Raw genomic sequence first — 21,307 nt, 5'->3', positions numbered from 1 at the left:
CACATCTCATGTTATAGGAAGGGTCTCATGATTGGAATGGGAAGAAGTTGGATATCACATCTCATGCTATAGGAAGGGTCTCAGGTTTGGGAGAAGCATTGAGATATCACATCTCATGCTATAGGAACGGTCTCAGGATTGGAATGGGAAGGACTTGGATATCCCATCTCATGCTATAGGCCGGGTCTCAGGTTTGGAAAGGGAAGGAGTTGGATGTCACATTTCATGTTAGAGGTAGGATCTCAGGTTTGGTATTAGAGGCATTGAGATATCACATCTCATGCTATCCGAAGGGTCTCAGGATTGGAATGGGAAGGAGTTGGATATCACATCTCATGCTAAAGGGAGGGTCTCAGGTTTGGCAGGGGAAGGATTTGGATATCACATCTCATGTTATAGGAAGGATCTCAGGTTTGGTATTAGAAGCATTGAGATATCACATCTCATTCTATCGGAAGTATCTCAGGTTTGGTATTAGAGGCATTGAGATATCACATCTCATGCTATCATAAGGGTCTCAGGATTGGAATGGGAAGGAGTTGGATATCACATCTCATGCTAAAGGGAGGGTCTCAGGTTTGGAAGGGGAAGGATTTGAATATCACATCACATGTTATAGGAAGGATCTCAGGTTTGGTATTAGAGGCTTTGAGATATCACATCTCATGCTATCGGAAGGGTCTCAGGATTGGAATGGGAAGGAGTTGGATATCACATCTCATGCTATAGGAAGGGTCTCAGGTTTGGAACGGGAAGGAGTTGGATATCACATCTCATGTTATAGGAAGGGTCTCAGGTTTGGTATAAGCATTGAGATATCACATCTCTGCAATCGGAAGTGTCTCAGGATTGGAACGGGAAGGAGTTGGATATCCCATCTCATGTTATAGGACTGGTCTCAGGTTTGGTATTAGAAGCATTGAGATATCACATCGCATGCTGTAGGAAGGGTCTCAGGTTTGGAATGGGAAGGAATTGGATATCACATCTCATGTCATAGGAAGGATCTCAGGTTTGGTATTAGAAGCATTGAGATATCACATCTCATGCTATAGGAATGGTGTCAGGATTGGAATGGGAAGGAGTTGGTTATTACATTCTTGCTATGGGAAGGGTCTCATGTTTGGAATTGGAAGGAGTTGGATATCACATATGCTATAGGAAGGGTCTCAGGTTTGGAATGGGAAGGAGTTGGATATTACATCTCATGTTATAGGAAGGGTCTCAGGTTTGGTATAAGCATTGAGATATCACATCTCTGCTATCGGAAGTGTCTCAGGATTGGAATGGGAAGGAGTTGGATATCCCATCTCATGTTATAGGACGGGTCTCAGGTTTGTTATTAGAATCATTGAGATATCATATTGCATGCTATAGGAAGGGTCTAAGGATTGGAATGGGAAGGACTTGGATATCACATCTCATGCTATAGGTAGGCTCTCAGGTTTGGAAAGGGAAGGAGTTGGATATCACATTTCATGTTAGAGGAAGGATCTCAGGTTTGGTATTAGAGGAATTGAGATATCACATCTCATGCTATAGGAAGGGTCTCAGGATTGGAATGGGAAGGAGTTGGATATCACATCTCATGCTATAGGAAGGGTCTCAGGTTTGGTATAAGCATTGAGATATCACATCTCATGCTATAGGAAGGGTCTCAGGATTGGAATGGGAAGGATATGTATATGACATCTCATGCCATAGGAAGGGTCTCAGGTTTGGTATAAGCATTGAGATATCACATCTCTGCTTTTGGAAGGGTCTCAGGATTGGAATCGGAAGGAGTTGGATATCCCATCTCATGTTATAGGAAGAGTCTCAGGTTTGGTATTAGAAGCATTGAGATATCACATCTCATGCTATAGGAAGTGTCTCAGGATTGGAATGGGAAGGAATTGGATATCACATCTCATGCTATAGGGAGGGTCTCAAGTTTGATATTAGAAGCATTGAGATATCACATCTCATGCTATAGGAAGGGTCTCAGGATTGGAATGGAAGGAGTTGGATATCACATCTCATGTTATAGGAAGGATCTCAGGTTTGGTATTAGAAGCATTGAGACATCACATCTCATGCTATAGGAAGGGTCTCAGGATTGTAATGGGAAGGAGTTGGATATCACATCTCATGCTATATGAAGGGTCTCAGGTTTGGTATAAGCATTGAGATATCACATCTCATGCTATAGGAAGGGTCTCAGGATTGGAATGGGAAGGAGTTGTATATGACATCTCATGCCGTAGGAAGGGTCTCAGGTTTGGTATAAGCATTGAGATATCACATCTCTGCTATCGGAAGGGTCTCAGGATTGGAATGGGAAGGAGTTGGATATCCCATCTCATGTTATAGGACGGGTCTCAGGTTTGTTATTAGAATCATTGAGATATCATATTGCATGCTATAGGAAGGGTCTAAGGATTGGAATTGGAAGGACTTGGATATCACATCTCATGCTATAGGTAGGCTCTCAGGTTTGGAAAGGGAAGGAGTTGGATATCACATTTCATGTTAGAGGAAGGATCTCAGGTTTGGTATTAGAGGCATTGAGATATCACATCTCATGCTATAGGAAGGGTCTCAGGATTGGAATGGGAAGGAGTTAGATATCACATCTCATGCTATAGGAAGGGTCTCAGGTTTGGTATAAGCATTGAGATATCACATCTCATGCCATAGGAAGGGTCTCAGGTTTGGTATAAGCATTGAGATATCACATCTGTGCTTTTGGAAGGGTCTCAGGATTGGAATGGGAAGGAGTTGGATATCCCATCTCATGTTATAGGAAGAGTCTCAGGTTTGGTATTAGAAGCATTGAGATATCACATCTCATGCTATAGGAAGGGTCTCAGGATTGGAATGGGAAGGAGTTGGATATCACATCTCATGTTTTAGGAAGGATCTCAGGTTTGGTATTAGAAGCATTGAGACATCACATCTCATGCTATAGGAAGGGTCTCAGGATTGGAATGGGAAGGAGTTGGATATCACATCTCATGCTATATGAAGGGTCTCAGGTTTGGTATAAGCATTGAGATATCACATCTCATGCTATAGGAAGGGTCTCAGGATTGGAATGGGAAGGAGTTGTATATGACATCTCATGCCGTAGGAAGGGTCTCAGGTTTGGTATAAGCATTGAGATATCACATCTCTGCTATCGTAAGGGTCTCAGGATTGGAATGGGAAGGAGTTGGATATCACATCTCATGCTATAGGAAGGGTCTCAGGTTTGGTATAAGCATTGAGATATCACATCTCATGCTATAGGAAGGGTCTCAGGATTGGAATGGGAAGGAGTTGGATATCACATCTCATGTTATAGGAAGGATCTCAGGTTTGGTATTAGAAGCATTGAGACATCACATCTCATGCTATAGGAAGGGTCTCAGGATTGGAATGGGAAGGAGTTGTATATGACATCTCATGCCGTAGGAAGGGTCTCAGGTTTGGTATAAGCATTGAGATATCACATCTCTGCTATCGGAAGGGTCTCAGGATTGGAATGGGAAGGAGTTGGATATCCCATCTCATGTTATAGGAAGGGTCTCATGATTGGAATGGGAAGGACTTGGATATCACATCTCATGCTATAGGAAGGCTCTCAGGTTTGGAAGGGGAAAGAGTTGGATATCACATTTCATGTTAGAGGTTGGATCTCAGGTTTGGTATTAGAGGCATTGAGATATCACATCTCATGCTATCAGAAGGGTCTCAGGATTGGAATGGGAAGGAGTTGGATATCACATCTCATGCTAAAGGGAGGGTCTCAAGTTTGGAAGGGGAAGGATTTGGATATCACATCTCATGTTATAGGAAGGATCTCAGGTTTGGTATTAGAAGCATTGAGATATCACATCTCATGCTATCAGAAGGGTCTCAGGATAGGAATGGGAAGGAGTTGGATATCACATCTCATGCTAAAGGGAGGGTCTCAGGTTTGGAAGGGGAAGGATTTGGATATCACATCTCATGTTATCGGAAGGATCTCAGGTTTGGTATTAGAAGTATTGAGATATCACATCTCATGCTATAGGAAGGGTCTCAGGATTGGAATGGGAACGAGTTGGATATCACATCTCATGCTAAAGGAAGGGTCTCAGGTTTGGTAGAAGCATTGAGATATCACATCTCATGCTATAGGAAGGGTCTCAGGATTGGAATGGGAAGGACTTAGATATCACATATCATGCTATAGGGAGGGTCTCAGTTTTGATATTAGAAGCATTGAGATATCACATCTCATGCTATCGGAAGTGTCTCAGGATTGGAATGGGAAGGAGCTGGATATCACATCTCATGCTAAAGGAAGGGTCTCAGGTTTGGAATGGGAAGGAGTTGGATATCACATCTCATGTTATAGGAAGGGTCTCAGGTTGGTATAAGCATTGAGATATCACATCTCTGCTATCGGAAGGGTCTCAGGATTGGAATGGGAAGGAGTTGGATATCCCATCTCATGTTATAGGACGGGTCTCAGGTTTGTTATTAGAATCATTGAGATTTCATATTGCATGCTGTAGGAAGGGTCTAAGGATTGGAATGGGAAGGACTTGGATATCACATCTCATGCTATAGATAGGCTCTCAGGTTTGGAAAGGGAAGGAGTTGGATATCACATTTCATGTTAGAGGAAGGATCTCAGGTTTGGTATTAGAGGCATTGAGATATCACATCTCATGCTATAGGAAGGGTCTCAGGTTGGAATTGGAAGGAGTTGGATATCACATCTCATGTTTTAGGAAGGATCTCAGGTTTGGTATTAGAAGCATTGAGACATCACATCTCATGCTATAGGAAGGGTCTCAGGATTGGAATGGGAAGGAGTTGGATATCACATCTCATGCTATATGAAGGGTCTCAGGTTTGGTATAAGCATTGAGATATCACATCTCATGCTATAGGAAGGGTCTCAGGATTGGAATGGGAAGGAGTTGTATATGACATCTCATGCCGTAGGAAGGGTCTCAGGTTTGGTATAAGCATTGAGATATCACATCTCTGCTATCGTAAGGGTCTCAGGATTGGAATGGGAAGGAGTTGGATATCACATCTCATGCTATAGGAAGGGTCTCAGGTTTGGTATTAGAGGCATTGAGATATCACATCTCATGCTATAGGAAGGGTCTCAGGTTGGAATTGGAAGGAGTTGGATATCACATCTCATGTTATAGGAAGGGTCTCAGGATTGGAATGGGAAGGACTTGGATATCACATCTCATGCTATAGGAAGGCTCTCAGGTTTGGAAGGGGAAAGAGTTGGATATCACATTTCATGTTAGAGGTAGGATCTCAGGTTTGGTATTAGAGGCAATGAGATATCACATCTCATGCTATCAGAAGGGTCACAGGATTGGAATGGGAAGGAGTTGGATATCACATCTCATGCTAAAGGGAGGGTCTCAGGTTTGGAAGGGGAAGGATTTGGATATCACATCTCATGTTATAGGAAGGATCTCAGGTTTGGTATTAGAAGCATTGAGATATCACATCTCATGCTATCGGAAGGATCTCAGGTTTGGTATTAGAAGCATTGAGATATCACATCTCATGCTATCAGAAGGTTCTCAGGATTGGAATGGGAAGGAGTTGGATATCCCATCTCATGCTAAAGGGAGGGTCTCAGGTTTGGAAGGGGAAGGATTTGGATATCACATCTCATGTTATCGGAAGGATCTCAGGTTTGGTATTAGAAGTATTGAGATATCACATCTCATGCTATAGGAAGGGTCTCAGGATTGGAATGGGAAGGAGTTGGATATCACATCTCATGTTATAGGACGGGTCTCAGGATTGTTATTAGAATCATTGAGATATCATATTGCATGCTGTAGGAAGGGTCTCATGATTGGAATGGGAAGGACTTGGATATCACATCTCATGCTATAGGAAGGCTCTCAGGTTTGGAAGGGGAAAGAGTTGGATATCACATTTCATGTTAGAGGTAGGATCTCAGGTTTGGTATTAGAGGCATTGAAATATCACATCTCATGCTATAAGAAGGGTCTCAGGATTGGAATGGGAAGGAGTTGGATATCACATCTCATGCTAAAGGGAGGGTCTCAGGTTTGGAAGGGGAAGGATTTGGATATCACATCTCATGTTATAGGAAGGATCTCAGGTTTGGTATTAGAAGTATTGAGATATCACATCTCATGCTATAGGAAGGGTCTCAGGATTGGAATGGGAACGAGTTGGATATCACATCTCATGCTAAAGGAAGGGTCTCAGGTTTGGTAGAAGCATTGAGATATGACATCTCATGCTATAGGAAGGGTCTCAGGATTGGAATGGGAAGGACTTAGATATCACATATCATGCTATAGGGAGGGTCTCAGTTTTGATATTAGAAGCATTGAGATATCACATCTCATGCTATCGGAAGTGTCTCAGGATTGGAATGGGAAGGAGCTGGATATCACATCTCATGCTAAAGGAAGGGTCTCAGGTTTGGAACGGGAAGGAGTTGGATATCACATCTCATGTTATAGGAAGGGTCTCATGTTGGTATAAGCATTGAGATATCACATCTCTGCTATCGGAAGTGTCTCAGGATTGGAATGGGAAGGAGTTGGATATCCCATCTCATGTTATAGGACGGGTCTCAGGTTTGTTATTAGAATCATTGAGATATCATATTGCATGCTGTAGGAAGGGTCTAAGGATTGGAATGGGAAGGACTTGGATATCACATCTCATGCTATAGATAGGCTCTCAGGTTTGGAAAGGGAAGGAGTTGGATATCACATTTCATGTTAGAGGAAGGATCTCAGGTTTGGTATTAGAGGCATTGAGATATCACATCTCATGCTATAGGAAGGGTCTCAGGTTGGAATTGGAAGGAGTTGGATATCACATCTCATGTTATAGGAAGGGTCTCAGGATTGGAATGGGAAGGACTTGGATATCACAACTCATGCTATAGGAAGGCTCTCAGGTTTGGAAGGGGAAAGAGTTGGATATCACATTTCATGTTAGAGGTAGGATCTCAGGTTTGGTATTAGAGGCAATGAGATATCACATCTCATGCTATCAGAAGGGTCTCAGGATTGGAATGGGAAGGAGTTGGATATCACATCTCATGCTAAAGGGAGGGTCTCAGGTTTGGAAGGGGAAGGATTTGGATATCACATCTCATGTTATAGGAATGATCTCAGGTTTGGTATTAGAAGCATTGAGATATCACATCTCATGCTATCGGAAGGATCTCAGGTTTGGTATTAGAAGCATTGAGATATCACATCTCATGCTATCAGAAGGTTCTCAGGATTGGAATGGGAAGGAGTTGGATATCCCATCTCATGCTAAAGGGAGGGTCTCAGGTTTGGAAGGGAAGGATTTGGATATCACATCTCATGTTATCGGAAGGATCTCAGGTTTGGTATTAGAAGTATTGAGATATCACATCTCATGCTATAGGAAGGGTCTCAGGATTGGAATGGGAAGGAGTTGGATATCACATCTCATGCTAAAGGAAGGGTCTCAGGTTTGGTAGAAGCATTGAGATATCACATCTCATGCTATAGGAAGGGTCTCAGGATTGGAATGGGAAGGACTTAGATATCACATATCATGCTATAGGGAGGGTCTCAGTTTTGATATTAGAAGCATTGAGATATCACATCTCATGCTATCGGAAGTGTCTCAGGATTGGAATGGGAAGGAGCTGGATATCACATCTCATGCTAAAGGAAGGGTCTCAGGTTTGGAACGGGAAGGAGTTGGATATCCGATCTCATGTTATAGGAAGGGTCTCAGGTTTGGTATAAGCATTGAGATATCACAAATCTGCTATCGGAAGTGTCTCAGGATTGGAATGGGAAGGAGTTGGATATCCCATCTCATGTAATAGGACGGGTCTCAGAATTGTTATTAGAATCATTGAGATATCATATTGCATGCTGTAGGAAGGGTCTAAGGATTGGAATGGGAAGGACTTGGATATCACATCTCATGCTATGGATAGGCTCTCAGGTTTGGAAAGGGAAGGAGTTGGATATCACATTTCATGTTAGAGGAAGGATCTCAGGTTTGGAATTAGAGGCATTGAGATATCACATCTCATGCTATAGGAAGGGTCTCAGGATTGGAATGGGAAGGAGTTGGATATCACATCTCATGTTATAGGAAGGGTCTCAGGTTTGGTATAAGAATTGAGATATCATATCTCATGCTATAGGAAGGGTCTCAGGATTGGAATGGAAGGAGTTGGATATCACATCTCATGTTATAGGAAGGATCTCAGGTTTGGTATTAGAAGCATTGAGACATCACATCTCATGCTATAGGGAGTGTCTCAAGTTTGAGTTTAGAAGCATTGCGATATCACATCTCATGCTATAGGAAGGGTCTCAGGATTGGAATTGGAAGGAGTTGGATATCACATCTCATGCTATAGGAAGGGTCTCAGGTTTGGTATAAGCAGTGAGATATCACATCTCATGCTATAGGAAGTGTCTCAGGATTGGAATGGGAAGGAGTTGGATATCACATCTCATGTTATAGGAAGGATCTCAGGTTTGGTATAAGCATTGAGATATCACATCTCTGCTATCGGAAGGGTCTCAGGATTGGAATGGGAAGGAGTTGGATATTCCCATCTCATGTTATAGGAAGGGTCTCAGGTTTGGTATTTGAAGCATTGAGACATCACATCTCATGCTATAGGAAGGGTCTCAGGATTGCAATGGGAAGGACTTGGATATCACATCTCATGCTATAGGGAGGGTCTCAAGTTTGATATTAGAAGCATTGAGATATCACATCTCATGATATCGGAAGGATCTCAGAACTGGAATGGGAAGGAGTTGGATATCACATCTCAAGCTATAGGAAGGGTCTCAGGATTGGAATGGGAAGGAGTTTGATATCACATCTCATGCCATAGTATGGGTCTCAGGTTTGGTATTAGCATTGGGATATCCCATCTCATGCTATAGGAAGGGTCTCAGGTTGGAATGGGAAGGAGTCGGATATCACATCTCATGTTATAGGAAGGGTCTCAGGATTGGAATGGGAAGGACTTGGATATCACATCTCATGCTATAGGAAGGCTCTCAGGTTTGGAAGGGGAAAGAGTTGGATATCACATTTCATGTTAGAGGTAGGATCTCAGGTTTGGTATAAGAGGCATTGAGATATCACATCTCATGCTATCAGAAGGGTCTCAGGATTGGAATGGGAAGGAGTTGGATATCACATCTCATGCTAAAGTGAGGGTCTCAGGTTTGGAAGGGGAAGGATTTGGATATCACATCTCATGTTATAGGAAGGATCTCAGGTTTGGTATTAGAAGCATTGAGATATCACATCTCATGCTATCAGAAGGTTCTCAGGATTGGAATGGGAAGGAGTTGGCTATCACATCTCATGCTAAAGGGAGGGTCTCAGGTTTGGAAGGGGAAGGATTTGGATATGACAAATCATGTTATCGGAAGGATCTCAGGTTTGGTATTAGAAGTATTGAGATATCACATCTCATGCTATAGGAAGCGTCTCAGGATTGGAATGGGAAGGAGTTGGATATCACATCTCATGCTAAAGGAACAGTCTCAGGTTTGGTAGAAGCATTGAGATATCACATCTCATGCTATAGGAAGGGTCTCAAGATTGGAATGGGAAGGACTTAGATATCACATATCAAGCTATAGGGAGGGTCTCATTTTTGATATTAGAAGCATTGAGATATCACATCTCTGCTATCGGAAGGGTCTCAGGATTGGAATGGGAAGGAGTTGGATATTCCCATTTCATGTTATAGGAAGGGTCTCAGGTTTGGTATTTGAAGCATTGAGACATCACATCTCATGCTATAGGAAGGGTCTCAGGATTGCAATGGGAAGGACTTGGATATCATATCTCATGCTATAGGGAGGGTCTCAAGTTTGATATTAGAAGCATTGAGATATCACATCTCATGATATCGGAAGGATCTCAGGATTGGAATAGGAAGGAGTTGGATATCACATCTCATGATAAAAGAAGGGTCTAAGGTTTGGAAGGGGAAGGATTTGGATATCACATCTCATGTTATAGGACCGGTCTCAGGTTTGGTATTAGAAGCATTGAGATATCAAGTCTCATGGTATAGGAAGGGTCTCAGAACTGGAATGGGAAGGAGTTGGATATCACATCTCAAGCTATAGGAAGGGTCTCAGGATTGGAATGGGAAGGAGTTTGATATCACATCTCATGCCATAGTATGGGTCTCAGGTTTGGTATTAGCATTGGGATGTCCCATCTCATGCTATAGGAAGGGTCTCAGGTTGGAATGGGAAGGAGTTGGATATCACATCTCATGTTATAGGAAGGGTCTCAGGATTGGAATGGGAAGGAATTGGATATCACATCTCATGCTATAGGAAGGCTCTCAGGTTTGGAAGGGGAAAGAGTTGGATATCACATTTCATGTTAGAGGTAGGATCTCAGGTTTGGTATAAGAGGCATTGAGATATCACATCTCATGCTATCAGAAGGGTCTCAGGATTGGAATGGGAAGGGGTTGGATATCACATCTCATGCTAAAGTGAGGGTCTCAGGTTTGGAAGGGGAAGGATTTGGATATCACATCTCATGTTATAGGAAGGATCTCAGGTTTGGTATTAGAAGCATTGAGATATCACATCTCATGCTATCAGAAGGTTCTCAGGATTGGAATGGGAAGGAGTTGGATATCACATCTCATGCTAAAGGGAGGGTCTCAGGTTTGGAAGGGGAAGGATTTGGATATCACATCTCATGTTATCGGAACGATCTCAGGTTTGGTATTAGAAGTATTGAGATATCACATCTCATGCTATAGGAAGGGTCTCAGGATTGGAATGGGAAGGAGTTGGATATCACATCTCATGCTAAAGGAACGGTCTCAGGTTTGGTAGAAGCATTGAGATATCACATCTCATGCTATAGGAAGGGTCTCAAGATTGGAATGGGAAGGACTTAGATATCACATATCATGCTATAGGGAGGGTCTCATTTTTGATATTAGAAGCATTGAGATATCACATCTCATGCTATCGGAAGTGTCTCAGGATTGGAATGGGAAGGAGCTGGATATCACATCTCATGCTAAGGGAAGGGTCTCAGGTTTGGAACGGGAAGGAGTTGGATATCCGATCTCATGTTATAGGAAGGGTCTCAGGTTTGGTATAAGCATTGAGATATCACATCTCTGCTATCGTAAGTGTCTCAGGATTGGAATGGGAAGGAGTTGGATATCCCCTCTCATGTTATAGGACGGGTCTCAGGATTGTTATTAGAATCATTGAGATATCATATTGCATGCTGTAGGAAGGGTCTAAGGATTGGAATGGGAAGGACTTGGATATCACATCTCATGCTATGGATAGGCTCTCAGGTTTGGAAAGGGAAGGAGTTGGATATCACATTTCATGTTAGAGGAAGGATCTCAGGTTTGGTATTAGAGGCATTGAGATATCACATCTCATGCTATAGGAAGGGTCTCAGGATTGGAATGGGAAGGAGTTGGATATCACATCTCATGCTAAAAGAAGGGTCTCAGGTTTAGTATAAGCATTGAGATATCACATCTCATGCTATAGGAAGGGTCTCAGGATTGGAATGGAAGGAGTTGGATTTCACATCTCATGTTATAGGAAGGATCTCAGGTTTGGTATTAGAAGCATTGAGACATCACATCTCATGCTATAGGAAGGGTCTCAGGATTGGAATGGGAAGGAGTTGGATATCACATCTCATGCTATATGAAGGGTCTCAGGTTTGGTATAAGCATTGAGATATCACATCTCATGCTATAGGAAGGGTCTCAGGATTGGAATGGGAAGGAGTTGGATATTCCCATCTCATGTTATAGGAAGAGTCTCATGCTAAGACCTGATAGACCCTTCCTATAACATGAGATGTGATATCTCAATGCTTCTAATATCAATACTGAGACCCTCCCTATAGCATGAGATGTGATATCTAAGTCCTTCCCATTCCAATCCTGAGACCCTTCCGATAGCAGAGATGTGATATCTCAATGCTTATACCAAACCTGAGACCCTTCCTATAGCATGAGATGTGATATCCAACTCCTTCCCATTCCAATCCTGAGACCCTTCCTATAGCATGATATGTGAAATCTCAATGCTTCTACCAAAACTGAGACCCTTCCTTTAGCATGAGATGTGATATCCAACTCCTTCCCATTCCAATCCTGAGACCAGTCCTATAGCATGAGATGTGATATCTCAATGCTTCTAATACCAAACCCGAGATCCTTCCTATAACATGAGATGTGATATCCAACTCCTTCCCATTCCAATCCTGAGACCCTTCCTATAGCATGAGATGTGATATCTCAATGCTTCTAATACCAAACCTGAGATCCTTCCGATAGCATGTGATATCTCAATGCTTCTAATACCAAACCTGAGATCCTTCCTATAACATGAGATGTGATATCCAAATCCTTCCCCTTCCGAACCTGAGAGCCTTCCTACAGCATGAGATGTGATATCCAAGTCCTTCCCATTCCAATCCTGAGACCCTTCCTATAACATGAGATGTCATATCCAACTCCTTCCCATTCCAACCTGAGACCCTTCCTATAGCATGAGATGGGATATCCAACTCCTTCCAAATCCAATCCTGATACCCTTCCGATAGCATGAGATGTGATATCCCAATGCTTCTACAAAACCTGAGACCCATACCATGGCATGAGATGTGATATCAAACTCCTGTCCCATACCATGAGACTTGATATCTCAATGCTTCTAATACCAAACCTGAGACCGGTCCAATAACATGAGATGTGATATCCAAATCCTTCCCCTTCCAAACCTTAGACCCTTCCTTTATCATGAGATGTGATATCCAAGTCCTTCCCATTCCATTCCTGAGACCCTTCCTATAGCATGAGATGTGATATCTCAATGCTTCTAATACCAAACCTGAGACCCTTCCTATAACATGAATTCTGATATCCAAGTCCTTCCCATTCCAATCCTGAGACCCTTCCAATAGCAGAGATGTGATATCTCAATGCTTCTAATATCAAACCTGAGACCTGTCCTATAACATGAGATGGGATATCCAACTCCTTCCCGTTCCAAACCTGATACCCTTCCTATAGCATGAGATGTGATATCCAATTCCTTCCCATCCCAATCCTGAGACACCTCCGATAGCAGGGATGTGATATCTCAATGCTTATACCAAACCTGAGACTCTTCCTATAACATGAGATGTGATATCTAACTCCTTCCCGTTCCAAACCTGAGACCCTTCCTATAGCATGAGATGTGATATCCAACTCCTTCCCATTCCAATCCTGAGACCCTTCCTATAGCATGTGATGTGATATCTCAATGCTTATACCAAATCTGAGACCCTTCCTATAGCATGAGATGTGATATCCAACTCCTTCCCATTCCAATCCTGAGACCCTTCCTATAGCATGAGATGTGATATCTCAATGCTTCTAATACCAAACCTGAGATCCTTCCTATAACAAGAGATGTGATATCCAACTCCTTCCCATTCCAATCCTGAGACCCTTATGATAGCATGAGATGTGATATCTCAATGCCTCTAATACCAAACCTGAGATACTTCCGATAGCATGAGATGTGATATCTCAATGCTTCTAATACCAAACCTGAGATCCTTCCTATAACATGAGATGTGATTTACAAATCCTTCCCCTTCCAAACCTGAGACCCTCCCTTTAGCATGAGATATGATATACAACTCCTTCCCATTCCAATCCTGAGACCCTTCTGATAGCATGAGATGTGATATCTCAATGCCTCTAATACCAAACCTGAGATCCTACCTCTAACATGAAATGTGATATCCATCTCCTTCCCTTTCCAAACCTGAGACCCTGCCTATAGCATGAGATGTGATATCCAAGTCCTTCCCATTCCAATCCTGAGACCCTTCATATAGCATGTGATGTGATATCTCAATGCTTATACCAAACCTGAGACCCTTCCTATGGCATGAAATGTCATATACAATTCCTTCCCATTCCAATCCAGAGACCCTTCCTATAGCATGTGATGTGATATCTCAATGCTTATACCAAACCTGAGACCCTTCCTATAGCATGAGATGTGATATCCAACTTCTTCCCATTCCAATCCTAAAACCCTTCCTATAACATGAGATGTAATGTCTCAATGCTTCTAATACCAAACCTGAGATCTTTCCTATAACATGAGATGTGATATCCAACTCCTTCCCATTCCAATCCTGAGACCCTTCCTATAGCATGAGATGTGATATCTCAATGCTTATACCAAACCTGAGACCCTTCCTATAGCTTGAGATGTGATATCCAATTCCTTCCCATTCCAATCCTGAGACCCTTCCTATAGCATGAGATGTGATATCTCAAGGCCTCTAATACCAAACCTGAGATCCTTCCTCTAACATGAAATGTGATATCCAACTCCTTCCCCTTCCAAACCTGAGAGCCTTCCTATAGCATGAGATATGATATCCAAGTCCTTCCCATTCCAATCCTGAGACCCTTCCTATAACATGAAATGTGATATCCAACTCCTTCCCATTCCAACCTGAGACCCTTCCTATAGCATGAGATGGGATATCCAACTCCTTCCAAATCCAATACTGATACCCTTCCAATAGCATGAGATGTGATATCCCAATGCTTCTACCAAACCTGAGACCCATACTATGGCATAAGATGTGACATCAAACTCCTTCCCATTCCAATCCTGAGACCCTTCCTATAGCTTGAGATGTGATATCCAACTCCTTCCCATTCCAATTCTGAGACCCTTCCTACACCATGAGACTTGATATCTCAATGCTTCTAATACCAAACCTGAGACCCGTCCTATAACATGAGATGTGATATCCAAATCCTTCCCCTTCCAAACCTTAGACCCTTCCTTTATCATGAGATGTGATATCCAACTCCTTCCCATTCCAATCCTGAGACCCTTCCTATAGCATGAGATGTGATATCTCAATGCTTCTAATACCAAACCTGAGATCCTTCCGATAGCATGAGATGTGATATCTCAATGCTTCTAATACCAAACCTGAGATCCTTCCTATAACATGAGATGTGATATCCAAATCCTTCCCCTTCCGAACCTGAGACCCTCCCATTAGCATGAGATGTGATATCCAACTCCTTCCCATTCCAATCCTGATACGCTTCTGATAGCATGAGATGTGATATCTCAATGCCTCTAATACCAAACCTGAGATCCTACCTCTAACATGAAATGTGATATCCAACTCCTTCCCTTTCCAAACCTGCGAGCCTTCCTACAGCATGAGATGTGATATCCAAGTCCTTCCCATTCCAATCCTGAGACCCTTCCTATAACATGAGATGTCATATCCAACTCCTTCCCATTCCAACCTGAGACCCTTCCTATAGCATGAGATGGGATATCCAACTCCTTCCAAAACCAATCCTGATACCCTTCCGATAGCATGAGATGTGATATCCCAATGCTTCTACAAAACCTGAGACCCATACCATGGCATGAGATGTGATATCAAACTCCCGTCCTATACCATGAGACTTGATATCTCAATGCTTCTAATACCAAACCTGAGACCGGTCCAATAACATGAGATGTGATATCCAAATCCTTCCCCTTCCAAACCTTAGACCCTTCCTTTATCATGAGATGTGATATCCAAGTCCTTCCCATTCCATTCCTGAGACCCTTCCTATAGCATGAGATGTGATATGTCAATGCTTCTAATACCAAACCTGAGACCCTTCCCATAACATGAGATGTGATATCCAAGTCCTTCCCATTTCAATCCTGAGACCCTTCCTATAGCATGAGATGTGATATCTCAATGCTTCTAATATCAAACCTGAGACCTGTCCTATAACATGAGATGGGATATCCAACTCCTTCCCGTTCCAAACCTGATACCCTTCCTATAGCATGAGATGTGATATCCAATTCATTCCCATCCCAATCCTGAGACACCACCGATAGCAGAGATGTGATATCTCAATGCTTATACCAAACCTGAGACTATTCCTATAACATGAGATGTGATATCTAACTCCTTCCCGTTCCAAACCTGAGACCCTTCCTATAGCATGAGATGTGATATCCAACTCCTTCCCATTCCAATCCTGAGACCCTTCCTATAGCATGAGATGTGATATCTCAATGCTTATACCAAATCTGAGACCCTTCCTATAGCATGAGATGTGATATCCAACTCCTTCCCATTCCAATCCTGAGACCCTTCCTATAGCATGAGATGTGATATCTCAATGCTTCTAATACCAAACCTGAGATCCTTCCTATAACATGAGATGTGATATCCAACTCCTTCCCATTCCAATCCTGAGACCCTTATGATAGCATGAGATGTGATATCTCAGTGCCTCTAATACCAAACCTGAGATACTTCCGATAGCATGAGATGTGATATCTCAATGCTTCTAATACCAAACCTGAGATCCTTCCTATAACATGAGATGTGATTTCCAAATCCTTCCCCTTCCAAACCTGAGACCATCCCTTTAGCATGAGATGTGATATACAACTCCTTCCCATTCCAATCCTGAGACCCTTCTGATAGCATGAGATGTGATATCTCAATGCCTCTAATACCAAACCTGAGATCCTACCTCTAACATGAAATGTGATATCCATCTCCTTCCCTTTCCAAACCTGAGACCCTGCCTATAGCATGAGATGTGATATTCAAGTCCTTCCCATTCCAATCCTGAGACCCTTCCTATAGCATGTGATGTGATATCTCAATGCTTATACCAAACCTGAGACCCTTCCTATGGCATGAGATGTCATATACAACTCCTTCCCATTCCAATCCTGAGACCCTTCCTATAGCATGAGATGTGATATCTCAATGCTTATACCAAACCTGAGACCCTTCCTATAGCATGAGATGTGATATCCAACTTCTTCCCATTCCAATCCTAAGACCCTTCCTATAACATGAGATGTGATGTCTCAATGCTTCTAATACCAAACCTGAGATCTTTCCTATAATATGAGATGTGATATCCAACTCCTTCCCATTCCAATCCTGAGACCCTTCCTATAGCATGAGATGTGATATCTCAATGCTTATACCAAACCTGAGACCCTTCCTATAGCTTGAGATGTGATATCCAACTCCTTCCCATTCCAATCCTGAGACCCTTCCTATAGCATGAGATGTGATATCTCAAGGCCTCTAATACCAAACCTGAGATCCTTCCTCTAACATGAAATGTGATATCCAACTCCTTCCCCTTCCAAACCTGAGAGCCTTCCTATAGCATGAGATATGATATCCAAGTCCTTCCCATTCCAATCCTGAGACCCTTCCTATAACATGAAATGTGATATCCAAATCCTTCCCATTCCAACCTGAGACCCTTCCTATAGCATGAGATGGGATATCCAACTCCTTCCAAATCCAATACTGATGCCCTTCCAATAGCATGAGATGTGATATCCCAATGCTTCTACCAAACCTGAGACCCATACTATGGCATAAGATGTGATATCAAACTCCTTCCCATTCCAATCCTGAGACCCTTCCTATAGCTTGAGATGTGATATCCAACTCCTTCCCATTCCAATTCTGAGACCCTTCCTATACCATGAGACTTGATATCTCAATGCTTCTAATACCAAACCTGAGACCCGTCCTATAACATGAGATGTGATATCCAAATCCTTCCCCTTCCAAACCTTAGACCCTTCCTTTATCATGAGATGTGATATCCAACTCCTTCCCATTCCAATCCTGAGACCCTTCCGATATCATGAGATTTGTTATCTCAATGCTTCTAATATCAAACTTGAGACCCTCCCTATAGCATGAGATGTGACATCCAAGTCCTCCCCATTCCAATCCTGAGACCCTTCCTATAGCATGAGATGTGATATCTCAATGCTTCTAATACCAAACCTGAGACCCTTCCTATAACATGAGATGGGATATCCAACTCCTTCCCATTCCAATCCTGAGACCCTTCCGATAGCAGAGATGTGATATCTCAATGCGTATACCAACCTGAGACCCTTCCTATAACATGAGATGTGATATCCAACTCCTTCCCATTCCAAACCTGAGACCCTTCCTATAGCATATGTGATATCCAACTCCTTCCAATTCCAAACATGAGACCCTTCCCATAGCAAGAATGTAATATCCAACTCCTTCCCATTCCAATCCTGAGACCATTCCTATAGCATGAGATGTGATATCTCAATGCTTCTAATACCAAACCTGAGATCCTTCCTATGACATGAGATGTGATATCCAATTCCTTCCCATTCCAAACCTGAGACCCTTCCTATAGCATGCGATGTGATATCTCAATGCTTCTAATACCAAACCTGAGACCAGTCCTATAACATGAGATGGGATATCCAACTCCTTCCCGTTCCAATCCTGAGACACTTCCGATTGCAGAGATTTGATATCTCAATGCTTATACCAAACCTGAGACTCTTCCTATAACATGAGATGTGATATCCAACTCCTTCCCGTTCCAAACCTGAGACCCTTCCTATAGCATGAGATGTGATATCCAAATCCTTCCCATCCCAATCCTGAGACACTTCCAATTGCAGAGATGTGATATCTCAATGCTTATACCAAACCTGAGACTCTTCCTATAACACGAGATGTGATATCCAACTCCTTCCCGTTCCAAACCTGAGACCCTTCCTATAGCATGAGATGTGATATCCAACTCCTTCCCATTCCAATCCTGAGACCCTTCCGATGGCATGAGATGTGATATCTCAATGCCTCTAATACCAAACCTGAGATCCTTCCTATAACATGTGATGTGATATTCAAATCCTTCCCCTTCCAAACCTAAGACCCTCCCTTTGGCATGAGATGTGATATACAACTCCTTCCCATTCCAATCCTAAGACCCTTCTGATAGCATGAGATGTGATATCTCAATGCCTCTAATACCAAACCTCAGATCCTACCTCTAACATGAAATGTGATATCCATCTCCTTCCCTTTCCAAACCTGAGACCCTGCCTATAGCATGAGCTGTGATATCCAAGTCCTTCCCATTCCAATCCTGAGACCCTTCCTATAGCATGTGATGTGATATCTCAATGCTTATACCAAACCTGAGACCCTTCTTATGGCATGAGATGTCATATACAACTCCTTCCCATTCCAATGCTGGGACCCTTCCTATAGCATGAGATGTGATATCTCAATGCTTATACCAAACCTGAGACCCTTCCTATAACATGAGATGTGATGTCTCAATGCTTCTAATACCAAACCTGAGATCTTTCCTATAATATGAGATGTGATATCCAACTCCTTCCCATTCCAATCCTGAGACCCTTCCTATAGCATGAGATGTGATATCTCAATGCTTATACCAAACCTGAGACCCTTCCTATAGCTTGAGATGTGATATCCAACTCCTTCCCATTCCAATCCTGAGACCCTTCCTATAGCATGAGATGTGATATCTCAAGGCCTCTAATACCAAACCTGAGATCCTTCCTCTAACATGAAATGTGATATCCAACTCCTTCCCCTTCCAAACCTGAGAGCCTTCCTATAGCATGAGATATGATATCCAAGTCCTTCCCATTCCAATCCTGAGACCCTTCCTATAACATGAAATGTGATATCCAAATCCTTCCCATTCCAACCTGAGACCCTTCCTATAGCATGAGATGGGATATCCAACTCCTTCCAAATCCAATACTGATACCCTTCCAATAGCATGAGATGTGATATCCCAATGCTTCTACCAAACCTGAGACCCATACTATGGCATAAGATGTGATATCAAACTCCTTCCCATTCCAATCCTGAGACCCTTCCTATAGCTTGAGATGTGATATCCAACTCCTTCCCATTCCAATTCTGAGACCCTTCCTATACCATGAGACTTGATATCTCAATGCTTCTAATACCAAACCTGAGACCCGTCCTATAACATGAGATGTGATATCCAAATCCTTCCCCTTCCAAACCTTAGACCCTTCCTTTATCATGAGATGTGATATCCAACTCCTTCCCATTCCAATCCTGAGACCCTTCCGATATCATGAGATTTGTTATCTCAATGCTTCTAATATCAAACTTGAGACCCTCCCTATAGCATGAGATGTGACATCCAAGTCCTCCCCATTCCAATCCTGAGACCCTTCCTATAGCATGAGATGTGATATCTCAATGCTTCTAATACCAAACCTGAGACCCTTCCTATAACATGAGATGGGATATCCAACTCCTTCCCATTCCAATCCTGAGACCCTTCCGATAGCAGAGATGTGATATCTCAATGCGTATACCAACCTGAGACCCTTCCTATAACATGAGATGTGATATCCAACTCCTTCCCATTCCAAACCTGAGACCCTTCCTATAGCATATGTGATATCCAACTCCTTCCAATTCCAAACATGAGACCCTTCCCATAGCAAGAATGTAATATCCAACTCCTTCCCATTCCAATCCTGAGACCATTCCTATAGCATGAGATGTGATATCTCAATGCTTCTAATACCAAACCTGAGATCCTTCCTATGACATGAGATGTGATATCCAATTCCTTCCCATTCCAAACCTGAGACCCTTCCTATAGCATGCGATGTGATATCTCAATGCTTCTAATACCAAACCTGAGACCAGTCCTATAACATGAGATGGGATATCCAACTCCTTCCCGTTCCAATCCTGAGACACTTCCGATTGCAGAGATTTGATATCTCAATGCTTATACCAAACCTGAGACTCTTCCTATAACATGAGATGTGATATCCAACTCCTTCCCGTTCCAAACCTGAGACCCTTCCTATAGCATGAGATGTGATATCCAAATCCTTCCCATCCCAATCCTGAGACACTTCCAATTGCAGAGATGTGATATCTCAATGCTTATACCAAACCTGAGACTCTTCCTATAACACGAGATGTGATATCCTACTCCTTCCCGTTCCAAACCTGAGACCCTTCCTATAGCATGAGATGTGATATCCAACTCCTTCCCATTCCAATCCTGAGACCCTTCCGATGGCATGAGATGTGATATCTCAATGCCTCTAATACCAAACCTGAGATCCTTCCTATAACATGTGATGTGATATTCAAATCCTTCCCCTTCCAAACCTAAGACCCTCCCTTTGGCATGAGATGTGATATACAACTCCTTCCCATTCCAATCCTAAGACCCTTCTGATAGCATGAGATGTGATATCTCAATGCCTCTAATACCAAACCTCAGATCCTACCTCTAACATGAAATGTGATATCCATCTCCTTCCCTTTCCAAACCTGAGACCCTGCCTATAGCATGAGCTGTGATATC

Source organism: Ambystoma mexicanum, chromosome 7p (genome assembly GCF_040938575.1).
Source record: "Ambystoma mexicanum isolate Mex_15411 chromosome 7p, UKY_AmexF1_1, whole genome shotgun sequence".
Classification (NCBI taxonomy): Eukaryota; Metazoa; Chordata; class Amphibia; order Caudata; family Ambystomatidae; genus Ambystoma; species Ambystoma mexicanum.
Note: the sequence above shows the minus strand (reverse complement) of the source record.